Here is a 13,044-nt window from a genome sequence, read left to right as displayed (position 1 = left end):
CTATAATAATGATAACGTGACCATTTATCTGACTTCTAAGACTTTTTATAATTTTTTTCGACATACTATACTATATCTTTTTTAATCACTTTTTTATGACATACTATACTAAGTCATTTTCATCACTTTTTACAACATGCTATACTAAGACTTTTTTCGACATACTATACTATAATAATGATAATTTCATAATTTATCTGACTTCTAAGACTTTTTATAATTTTTTTTCGACATACTATACTATGACTTTTTTATCACTTTTGTCGACCTTCTATACTATAATAAAGATAACATGACCATTTCTCTGACTTCTCAGACTTTTTATCACTTTTTTACGACATACAATACTAAGACATTTTCATCACTTTTTACAACATGCTATACTATGACTTTTTTCGACATCCTATACTATGACTTGTTATGACTTTTTTCGACCTGCTGTACTATAATAATGATAACGTGACCATTTATCTGACTTAAGACTTTTTATAATTTTTTTTCGACATACTATACTATGACTTGTTATGACCTTCTTTCGACCTACTATAATATAATAATGATAACGTGACCATTTATCTGACTTCTAAGACTTTTTATAATTTTTTTTCGACATACTATACAATGACTTTTTTTATCACTTTTGTCGACCTACTATACTATAATAAAGATAACATGACCATTTCTCTGACTTCTCAGACTTTTTATCACTTTTTAGACACACAACACACAAGACATTTTCATCACTTTTTACAACATGCTATACTGGGACTTTTTTTGACATACTATACTATGACTTGTTATGACTTTCTTTCGACCTACTATACTATAATAATGATAGGGTGACCATTTATCTGATTTCTAAGACTTTTTATAATTTTGTTTCGACATACTATACTATGAATTTTTCATCACCTTTTTTCGACATACTATACTATGACTTGTTATGACCTTCTTTCGACCTACTATAATATAATAATGATAACGTGACCATTTATCTGACTTCTAAGACTTTTTATAATTTTTTTTCGACATACTATACTATGACCTTTTCATCACTTTTGTCGACCTACTATACTATAATAATGATAACATGACTATTTCTCTGAATTCTAAGACTTTTCTTTGACATTCTATACTATGACTTTTTAACCTACGATACTGCAGAGATGATAAGACGTTAATTTTTCTGAGAGAAACTGATATCATTTTTCTAAGGAGAGTTGTTTGAATGCAGTTAGTTATATCGTTGACAAGTAAATATTGTAGCCTGACAAACTCAACTACGACGAGGATGGGATTTGAACCCATGCGTGCAGAGCACAACGGATTAGCAGTCCATCGCCTTAACCACTCGGCCACCTCGTCCACTGTATGCTCTTTTTTATTTCAAAGTAAAGTTCTGATTCAGGTCACGCCCTGAGTGGTAACATAGGCATTCCAAGTCTAGAAAAGCATATACCACCAATTAAACAGAAACCTGCAACTTAACATACTATACTATATCTTTTTTAATCACTTTTTTATGACATACTATACTAAGTCATTTTCATCACTTTTTACAACATGCTATACTAAGACTTTTTTCGACATACTATACTATGACTTTTTATGACTTTCTTTCGACCTACTATACTATGACTTTTTTATCACTTTTGTCGACCTACTATACTATAATAATGATAACGTGACAATTTATCTGACTTGTACGACTTTTTATAAGTTTGTTTTGACATACTATACTATGACTTTTTTATCACTTTTTTCGACATACTATACTATGACTGGTTATGACTTTCTTTCGAACTAATATAATATAATAATGTTAACGTGACCATTTATCCGACTTCTAAGACTTTTTATAATTTTTTTTTGACATACTATACAATGACTTTTTCATCACTTTTTTTCGACATACTATACTATGACTTTTTCTATTATGACACAACAGCTTTGTGCCCCCAGATCCTGTCAGAAGGGACAGCACAGACCACTGGCCCTGGCATGCAATTGAAAAAGGGAGGTGCAAAATGCCAGTGTGTAAAGACAAAGTGAGAAGCAAATGCTCCAAATGTGATGTCTTCCTCTGCATTACCCACTGCTTCGTGGCCTTTCATCAGGGGTAAAACCTGGGTTAGAATGCATTGTGTAATGTGGATTTGTTGACACTGACCATAAAATTATTTTACTGATGACCAAATGAGATGAATGATATGAATATGAATTTTTAAATCAAGTAAATTGTATCTGTGTGTCTTCTTTCAGGTGTATATAACGGTCTGATTACAGTGTTATTATTAATAATCATCGCAAACTACAATTAAAACTAAACGAATTTTACTCTAAATATATAAGTAGAATTTTTTAGTATTTTGTTCAATAAAAGCATGTTTTTAAAGAAATAATGGATTTTTTGCGACCTTCCACGAATGCGCGTTGTTGTCATATGGCAACAAATTACCAACTCCCCCCCCCCCCCATTTAATTTATTTTTTTTTTTTTTTTTACATTTGCATTATTTAAGCAACCTGGAGTCATAAAAACACATCAAGACATTTTTACCATGTTTAAAAAAGAATTCATGCAATAGAGGGTTAAGTTTAGCGGTCGTTACATTTAACGTTTAGCCGAGAAAAGGTGAGTGCGAGCTGGCTACAGAGCACCGTGACAGCGTCATACAGTGACCACAGTTAAGTCTAAGCCCCAAAAATGAATAGTTAAGATAATAGCAGATGTATTAAAACATTTCTTCTATAATTATGTGATGTTTATCAGAAAGTGTCTATTATATGCAGCTGTGGTAAATTCATTACTTTTACCAGAAGATGATTTGTGGGTGTCAGGAAGTACAAATTAAATTAAAGCTGCTAGCAGCGTTGGACGGGCCCTCGCGCCTCTGTGAGCGTCAGGGTTACTGGCGGACGCCGCTCCTTGCGACTGTGCATTTGTGCAGCACATAGACACTGCAAATCGTCACCAATGAAAAGGGAACTCCCCGCTGAGTTCAATGATACCTCACACAAGACTCTACGTCATACAGTTCATTAGCTGTGAAAGGGGGCGTGGCCAAAGCATAGGGGTCGGGGCAAACCTTCACCAATGAAAAAGGTACCTTAAACAGGTCACCAGTTATGAAAGGGGGCGTGGCTTAAGCATAGGGGGGCAGGCCAAACCATCACCAATTAATATGGAACTCTGCTGAGTTCAATGATACCTCACACAAGGGTCTACATCAAATGGGTCATAGGTTATAAAAAGGGGCGTGGCTACAGCATAGGGGGCGGGCCAAACCATCAACAATGAAGAAGGAACTCTCTGCTGAGTTCATTGATACCTCACATAAGACTCTACCTTAAACGGTTCAAATGTTATGAAAGGGCCTGAGTAAGTGGTTAAAGTATAGGGGGCGGCTCACATGTAAATTGGATGATGTTTGTCATATAAGGCTAACTTCCTGTTGCCAGCGGGGGGCGCTATGACCAAAAGTCAATTTTGGCCTGTAAATGTTCTCAGGCCTGGACCCTTGTCAATCGTGAGAAATTTCGGCCAAATTGGACAATGTACACTAAAGTTACAGCAACTTCTTCGTTCAATGATAAATGCTCAAATTGGCTGCCACGCCACGTCCACACTGTTGGACGAAAAGTTTAATAAATTTTCATCACAGACCGACTTGTTAAGCCCCTCAAAAAGGCAATTAATTTGAAAAATTATATATTTTCTATATTAAATAATAATTCCTTCAGTTTCAATAGGGCCTTTGCTGGCTGTTGGCGCTTGGGCCCTAACTAGTCCAATTTAATGATTTCTGTAAAAAAAAAAAAAGAAGAAGAGGGAAAAGTATGCTGCAATAAAACTACAACCAGTACAATTTACTCAGATAACTTACTGGGGACTTGGAACCAAGTAAATGCAGCTAATTACTCGCACGCTCTGGTCCTCTCTACAGCGGTAAATCACAATCAGAAAGCAGCACAAACACTAATTTGCCCCTCCTTTCTGTTGATAGAGACATTTTTCTTCATCCTGTACTGTCAGTGTCCTGATGGCCTGCCCTTTTAAGGCCATCAGTTGTGATTACTCTTCACAGTGCTAATCTGAGCACAATGCTTTTTCCACATAAATTATCAATAAGTGAAATGTCACAGGACAATGAGAGGAATGGTGTCTGGTTAACCCATCTCTGTGGCCTATCGGATAAACACTCCCTGAGTTGTAAATAATCCATGCTGCCTGTAAAGATTTAATACTTATTCCGACTGCAGTAGACAGTGTCCTGCATCACCACCAACACATCATCATAGAGGAGCAGACATGGAGCTTTTGTGCGTTGCTTTCAAACAATCATTTTTGAAATGGTGACAAAGTAGTAAACAGCTTCCCAGGACAAAAGACAAGGACATTATAGGATTAAACAAAAGCAAAATGTTATAGATAAAAATAATAAACCTCAAAAAAACCTCAAAATATATCAACATTTACAAGATTCACAATGTAAATTGTTTTCCAGAGAGCCAGAGTCTTAAGAGACATGCCGCACAAATGAATCTTCCATCTGAACACAGAAAGTGGTGTTCACAGAGGACCACTGTAACCAGAGATAATCTGGGTTCTTATGAAACCCCATGTACATCATTTGTAAAGATTCCACTGCAAATTACCTTCCATATTTCACCTGAGGGAGGAGGTCATCTGATAATATCTGTCATGTGGGAATTTGCATGTCAGTAATTTAGGATAGTATTTCTTTTCTGCCCCCTGCAAGAAAATATTTATTTTCTGTGTGCTTTTATCTTTCCAAGTGGCAATTGGTCAAGCCCACACCCCCACCATCCACCATCCATTACATTACATTTAGCATATATCATCACAGGTAACAATGTAACCATCACAAAGTGTTGTGCTAATGCTGGGAACAGGTAAATTGTATCTTTATAGTTGTATCCATATGATGTAACAGACTTATGTTAATATTTCGCCAGGTCCGAGGGCTAGAGGGATGTGTTAAGTAGATATGTGAACATCTCTGCGGTCTGAATGAGATACTGCCATATAATACAGCAGAGCAATAATGTAATGCACACAGACTATATAGCAGGTGGATATTACAACTCTCTTAATCTCAGAGAACACATTTTGAACAGTCCAGGTATAAATGAAGGAAAATGAATGAATGTGTCATTGAGGTGAACAGGTGCCACATGCTGGTTACTTCCCCAACAAAAGAAACTAAGAGGAGGAAGAGTAAATCATGCCTAAATGTGTGCTGACTCAACAGAGATAACATTAAAGGTGCTGTAGGTAGGATTGTGAAGATCCAAGACTTAGCCAAAAAATTTGAACATCGACAGCTTCTCAGTCCCTCCCCGCCTTTCAGGTAAAGTCTCCTAAGCCCCTCCCCCACAAGGGAGAATGAATGTGTGTGCATGAGCAGTGATTGACACGCAGTTAGACACCCCCCCTGGCCCTGATTGGTGCATTTGAACAAGGAGCTGTGGATTTTTGCAAATTGCACTACAGGCCAGAGGAGCCAGATGTGTTTTTTAATGACCTGCTTCATGTAGTTCTACTCGAACATAGGGTCAGATTCAGCAAATATGACAGAAAGTTAGTTTTATAAGTCTTACCTACTGCACCTTTAAATGAGTGAAGTTGATCTACAGGATAATTAATATTTGAAAATATACATTATATCCCATTGTGTTTTATATTTTCAACTGTCACCTGTGTTTTCCTTTACATAAATAAGATATTTCCACCATAAAATGATGCAGGAAAAATTTACCAGAATGCAGGAAATGAAGTGTTTAGTGCTCAAAATGTTCTGTGGGTGGGCATTAAATGCGTCCCCACTAATGTTGAAACCAAACCTCTGCCTTTGGGTTGCCCGGCCAGCTGTGATTAGGCCAAATGTGTGTGCCTTCTCACCAGGGGGTTGGAACTAGCAACCTCTGGGTCACTAGTGTGCTTCTCTAACCTCTACCAACCGCCCAGGTTGCCCACCTGTTTTTTCTATCAGCCCACTCTGATAAAGCAGGCTAGAATCGGCCCTGTTGTGTTAACAGACGTACAGATCAAACTATTGGCATACGACTCATGGCCATGGACCAAAGACATAGCTTTTAGTGTCAAAGAAACACAGTTTAGTGTACAATTTACACCCTGACACACAGCGACGTATAATGGGCTGCAGGTGTTGAGTGTTAGCCTTTGCCGGCGCTAAATGAAAGTAAGAGTGTTTGCAGTACAAGAAAAGATTAGTTTTGCTCAGAGCGCTTAATGGGACCAGCTAGAGGAACACAAACAGTGCTGGTGGCACCTTGCCATTAGGGTGCTTCACATCGCTGGGCTGGGATTTAGATGCGCTTCCTTCAGATTCAGATGCAGCATCCTTAACGGCACCAGGCAGAATAACAAAAGGCATCACCCTCGGGTAGAGATGCAAATTGCACTTTAGAAAGCTTATGCTGTGCAAGCTCACTAGCTTCTTAACAGATTGCCCTTATGTCCTTAATTTTCTTTATGGGAAAATAAAGCAGACAGCACTACACAACTATCACTGTAGCCCGTATTTACACTGTGCTCATTACTGGAATATATTACTAATTGTGCTGAGGGTGTGCAGGATGGACCCCCACACCCCCTTCACTGGAATTCTTTTTGGCATTTTTCAATTTTCCCCATCACCTTTCATTAATAAATGGCTCTCTGCACATTGAAGAATTTAAACCTCCAATTAGCAGTTGCACTGATGATTTCTCAATTGACATTTGAATGCACCTGCATAGAAAACACATGCAAATAAGCCTAATGATGTGTGTGTATGTGTGTGTGTGACAGTCATCCCCAGACTGATATGGTTAAGAGACTGATGGGTTAGAAGAGGAGGGGCTAAGACTTTCAGAGTTTATCACGATCAAATTGAAATATGGAGGTATATTAAATCTCACTGTACAGTCAACTCTCCATTTTATTACTGTACTTATTAAAAGAAGATAAAATGAACAATGTGTTGAGTTAAAAGTACTCGAGATGAAAACCCACTCAAAGTAGATCATAAGGTAAAGACAGAACTTGTCAGTCTGTTATCCCAGGAAACTCAAACACAAAATCAGAGTTAGATTTAATATTGGATTGTCAATAAGCTCAACATAAAAATCATACATGAGAGAGCTGGTGACATCCACCTCTAATATGATGGATATGATGACATTTGCTTAATAATATTGTTATCAATACTACAATACTGTTATCTGTTGTAAGTGATCCAATAAACATTTTTTCTTCCACTAGTCCATAAAGTAGCAAACACACATTAAACTTGCATCTTTTTTGGCATGAAATTCCTTTTTAATACTGAAAGTATCACACATATATCACACGTATATATAGAGTATTGAGTATTGGCAGTGTGAATCAGTGATGCTTCTATTCAAGCCGTTTCACTCGTGCAGACATGCGAGTATATCAGAGATCTTTGTGTGAGGATACAGAATGAGCACAGACTTTGGCACACGCTCACAGGCCGTGCACAGCTGTTGAGCTTTCTTTCAGCTTTAGGAGGTTCTGATGATCTATATTATTACAAATATTGAAGGGAACACATTTCCACATTTCTTATATTGCTTTATTTGAATGCTTTTAGAGGCTTAAAACAATATGAGAGGGACATGCAATATTTGGTTGAAGAGGTCAAAACTCATGTCATAATGAGAGGTCACACGATATAATGGGTAACAATCCAAAAGGCTTGGGAACCAGTGGTCGATTCCCAGCTGGAAGTGCATCAGAAACAAAAAACACTGAAACAAGCCCAAAAAATCATCAGATATATAACCGCGTGCAGTCGAAGATGTTTAAGCAGAAATGTGGAGCTACATTGACTGGTCACACTGGTCCTGAGGGTAATCAGCTTTTTAAAATGTCAGTTGGATTGATTCTGAATAACATTACTGTTGGACACATGGACGGTCCAACGGTGCAAATGTCCTAATCATCGATGATCATTTATTCAAACATATTATTTTGCTAAAATATGGGTTTTGCATAAAGTTGTGCTGGAGGATTTCTGTTGCATTCCACTTGCTCTCAGACATGAAAACTGATCATTTCCATGTCAAAGAGAGAGTTGTGGTGGTGAATAGGCCTCAGGTCACACAGACAATTGGTTATTTTAGTGCAGGACTTGCTGTGATTGCAGCGTTGAGTGAAGCTTATGAAGGTCAGTGGCCCCATCTCGCCTCCATCACTGCCTGATGGCTCCTCTATAGTACCTGCTGCTCTGCCTCTGGCTCAGCTTGTATGTCAGAGGTTAGAACACTGAGCAGATGGAATTACACAGTCAACACTGCTGCAAACAGCTTGAACAATGTGACACAGGAAAACTGTTACGAGTTGGGCTCATTGAAAAATACTCTTCATCTTGTTTATTCATTAGTTTTTGCCTGTTGTTTTTCTGCTCTGTATTTTACCAATGGGAACATTGGTCTCTGTCATAGGTCCCATCTTACTGCAACAATAGTTAGTTCAGAAAGCTGTATCTCACAAAAGTCAACAGAACATCACGTAATAAAGAGTGGTTTAGATACAGTTGATTAACCTGCTGGGGGCCTCTATCCCACCAAGGCTTACTTTATGTTGAAGCAAACACATTTGCAATCAGTCAAATAAGCCCAAATTACCACACAGTGAACATGATGACCTTTGACCACTTGCTTTGTTGTTGCCATGTGACCAGATTTAAGCTATTACTTCATATCACCACTGATATAAATGATGGCCAAAACTAAGAAAATAATTCCCAAGTTGTATTAAAGTGGAATATGATCTTTTAAAAGGCAGGAATGCAGTGAAACAAAGTCCAAACAACTACAAACCACAAGCAATATCATTTCAATGGAACAAGACAAAAGATGTTCATCCACATTGAAAATGTGACTTGTACAGGACAGAGCTACGGTACAGAGTGGGTAGTCAGACACGTCCTTGGCTATTGTTGTAACTGCCTTACATAATATCTGTGAAACCCCAGGATGCCATGGACAGTTACATCACAAGCTGTGCCTTGGAAAGACACATTCAATTTATGTTGGATGTCAAATAGCTCCTGCAAAACCCTGTCTGCACCCTGTCACCAGGTTACAGGGACCCTCAGCAGGAGGTGTGTGTGTGTGTGTGTGTGTGTGTGTGAGTGTGTGTGTGTGTGTGTGTGTGTGTGTGTGTGTGTGTCAAGATTTAACTTACTAGAGTCTGAGCCCAGTTGCATAAACTACTAAGTTTCAAACTTAAGTTTGATTTGACTTTCATTTAGCAGTGTTGCATAAAGCCTATTGGTTGTCTCATTAAAGTGTTTGCTTTCACTGTACTTTTAAAATACAGAACACGTGCAAAAAACCTTGAGGCAACAACTTGCAGGACGGCTGGAGAGGCATGGTTCCTCCGAGTTGGTGTTCAAGGTCCTGTTCAAGTTTTGTAGAGATTTTGAAGATAGACTGGCGGTCAAATCGAGTTATACTCTAACAAGTTGCCTATCGCTTGCCTCGTGTCCAGTGGGTTTTCCCTGTAATCTCCTCCTCTTTAATCACAATAAAATAAGCCATTGTCTAGTTTCACAATTTATTTCACTTTTAAGAGACTGGTATGGGTCCCTGAAAACTTTCTGAGGAAAGTGGTCACTAAAGGACCTTATAGCAATGCATCAGGTAATATTTTGCTGATTTAAATCCAGCTCTGTGTCGTCTTCGTATGGGCAGTGTGTTCAGATGAACGGTGTATTGGCTTCACTGATTTTATGCAACTCATTTCTTTCTAAGGCATCCTTAGATTGAAGGGCAACTTTAGCCTACTTGGTTTAATGTAACAGGGTACTGTATTTTACTTCATAAAAGAAATTAAATACTTCTGAGGGGTTAATTAGGAATGTCCTGTGCCAGTCCTAAGTATTGGTATCGGCACTGATCCAGCCATTGATTGTATCAGCTGAAATAAAGGCAATAATAATAGAGTGTAGAGAACATTGTGAACATTGCTTGCAGCAGTAATGACACATCACTCTCTGTGAACTTTGAATAGAGGCCACATGTAGGCATTGCTTGGCGTTAAAGGCTTACAAGGCAAAATTTTAAAATCCAACTCTAGATCTACAGCATCATCACCGTCCATTGCTTCATTGTCCCATTCTGTGCATCAAGTTTCTTTGTGTTACAGACAAGTTAGTTCTTTACCAGTCCGACTGGAAATGTCTTACCATCTCTACGGTTCTACAGACGCCTACGCAAGGTCAGCGCTAAAACCACAAGGGAGGACGAAGAGCAAAGCGCAGTGCAGGTGTACCTCATCATCGCTTTAGGTTACCTCTTTATCTCATCTCGGTTGCGCTTTCAAACATTTAGCGGCAACAAGGTCAAAGTTGAAATAATTTGAACTTTGAGTGCAGCACTCGTTGGCCATTTTGTGGGCCACACCACGCCAAGGGTAGCGCTTCCTCTGAGTTGTCTCCACCGCTCTCCCCACAGGAGAACCATGGCACGGCCAGCGCGGAGTAGTGATGGCTAAATGGAGCTTCATGAAGCATCTTCTTTATTCTCTGAGCCCACTAGATAGCGCTCTGTCCAACAAAGGGTTGAAAGCACACTGAGTTGCTATTCCTCTGGCATTTTTTTTTAAACCAAGAGCGTCATCTAGTGGGCTTCAAAAATAAAGAAAATGGTTTACAAAGTTTGAGGTGGCAGTAGTGATGGATAAAATGAAGCTTTATTTTAGCCATCACTATTGCTGAGTTACCTACATTAGCATGTAGGCGGCTTAAGTGTTCGTCCATACCCGAACCCCAGCTAGTGTCTGCAGGACAGGCCCCGTCTCTGAAAACCACATGGAGATGTACTAAAAATACACCAATTGGTAGAAAAAACAATCATTGTGCATCAGGTGAAACTGCTGAGATCCACCTGCATGTCAGAGAGAGAGAAAAAGAGGGGGTTGGGGGGGGGGGGTTATAGGCCCCTGGAGACAGCAGACTGCTTGCAGCTCTGTGTTCCCCCTCATCTTCATAATCATAAGGCACCCTGGGTGCTGCAGCTGTGCCAATATTGTGCGAATGGGCCCTGCGTCAGTGTGTGAGGGCCGCGTTCGGCAGGGTGGCTGATTATATTACTCTGTAAGCCTCGGCGCTCCCGCTTCTCTGCCTGACACACACTGGAAAGGAGAGGAAAGGGACCTTTGAAAACAGGAGGCCTGAGAATTACAGAAATTGGATACAACTTTGAAAAATGCCTCTAAATTCTAACGCCAATTCACCCTCCCTTACTTTTCATTCACTACCCCCGACTGCTCGGTATTCAGCTCCACTGGTAAACAACCTAATGAAAAAAGACAGGAGGAATATGAAATGCAGAGACCTCTGCACAGACACTTGTTCGCATACTGACGCTGACACATCACCACACACTGTACGCTCTAAAAATAAGGGATGGAACTGGAGGCTGCTGTGTTCTCATGCGCATTTCTTCAGGTTTCTTGATGAGATAAGCTATTTGCAATATGCATGCTTCATTTTGTGTAATTTGTTTTCGCCATAATTCTATTAGGGCATAAACATCAGAACAATCGTGACCTAAAAGAATAAGGTTACCATACCCCATGAAAAGATCAAAACTAACAATGCATTAGTCTGTGTCTCATACTTTCTGATTCCCTACCCTGTCTGTGGCTCTTAAGCCTTAATTATCACAACTTTCACATAAAAACTTTTTACATAAAAAGTAGCCCGACTGGGCTGCATAGCCAAGAAAGCAATAAGGTGGAGGGATTCACAAGTGTTTCTAATCATTGAATTTAACAACAAAAAAAGGTTGTGACAGCCATACGAACAACTGATTTCCTTTTTGCACAGTCACACACTCACAGGAGATGCTGTTGTGATGCATACTAATTGACTGTCAGGTTAACACCTTTGTGTTTCAATTCCACCCACCGCCTTAACAGCGACAGACATTTATGATATATGAGGCTGTGGGACAATGAGGCTTTCCTCTGAGAGGCTTTTTGTTTTTATAAAGTGGCATGAGAAGCTGCAGTAACATTTTATTTGAAGTGCACTGTGATGTCTAACCAGCAGATTATAAAAGCATTAGGAGCAGAGATCAACTTTCATCGCACATCAGGGAGAACATCGTCAGCAACAGTCACTTTAATATTGTGTCATTAACTAAACAGCTACCCCATAAACTATGCAGCTTTTTAGTGTTTGTTATATGAATGAATTACTTTTTTATTATTGGTTCATGCATATTACTATGCCTACCCTGCATGGGCTCACAGGACACCATCGGTTATTACAAGCGAGGACCAGAGTGTGGCGTATTCGTGTACAGACCGAAAGAAACAGCTATTCCTAATGTTTTCTTTTGGCTGGACTGCAGCAGAGCGGGTACCTTGCATGGCAGCAAGCAACCAGCGGTTTGGTTTAGGTGTGTGTGACGACACGGAGAGGCGACTGTTTGTTCAAAAACAACAATGGCGGCTCCTAAAGAGGTTAGCGTAGATGCTGCAATAGCATCAGTTATATCAGAACCGGAGAGGATTTATTCGTTGGAAAAAGTTAAAAGAACGGTACTGAAGGCAGTTACACAATTGGTCGGTCGAGCTGAAGTTTGCTGGTCACGTCTTTGCCTCTGCATTCATTCATTCGAGTCTTTTTGTGTTTGTGTCCAGATGATGAATATCAATCATATTCTCGCTCTCTCTTCTAGCTCTGGGTTTGGTCTCCACCAGCTCCTGAGGAAATCTCTGTCTCTTTAGCTGCTGAATTCTCTGCTGCGTTCCCCAGCTCCTCTCTGACTGTCTGGCTGCTGAGCAGGTAGAGGACAGAGGCTTCAGCAGAGCGTCCTGTTGAACACAGCTGCTGCTGTCTGATGAGAGCTCGGAGACTGAAACAAAAGCGTAAAGTTGAGGCTCATAAAACCAAACCAATGAGCTGGAAGACGCTACAATATTGGGTCGCGCTGAGGGGAACTGCTGGATCGGGTGATAATTCCACTTGTGTTCAAC

The 13,044-nt window shown here is 39.6% G+C and overlaps 1 non-coding gene across 1 annotated transcript; it reads right to left on the bottom strand.

Annotated features, from left to right (window-relative positions):
* Positions 1 to 1,283: 1,283 nt before the first annotated feature.
* trnas-gcu lies at positions 1,284 to 1,365 on the bottom strand. The gene has a single exon. It is a non-coding gene; the product is annotated as a tRNA-Ser (tRNA).
* Positions 1,366 to 13,044: the final 11,679 nt, after the last annotated feature.

The sequence above is a fragment of the Perca fluviatilis genome, chromosome 22 (assembly GCF_010015445.1).
Source record: "Perca fluviatilis chromosome 22, GENO_Pfluv_1.0, whole genome shotgun sequence".
Classification (NCBI taxonomy): domain Eukaryota; kingdom Metazoa; phylum Chordata; class Actinopteri; order Perciformes; family Percidae; genus Perca; species Perca fluviatilis.
The sequence above is the reverse complement of the archived record's forward strand: the minus strand, read 5'-3'. Positions and strand labels throughout refer to the sequence as shown.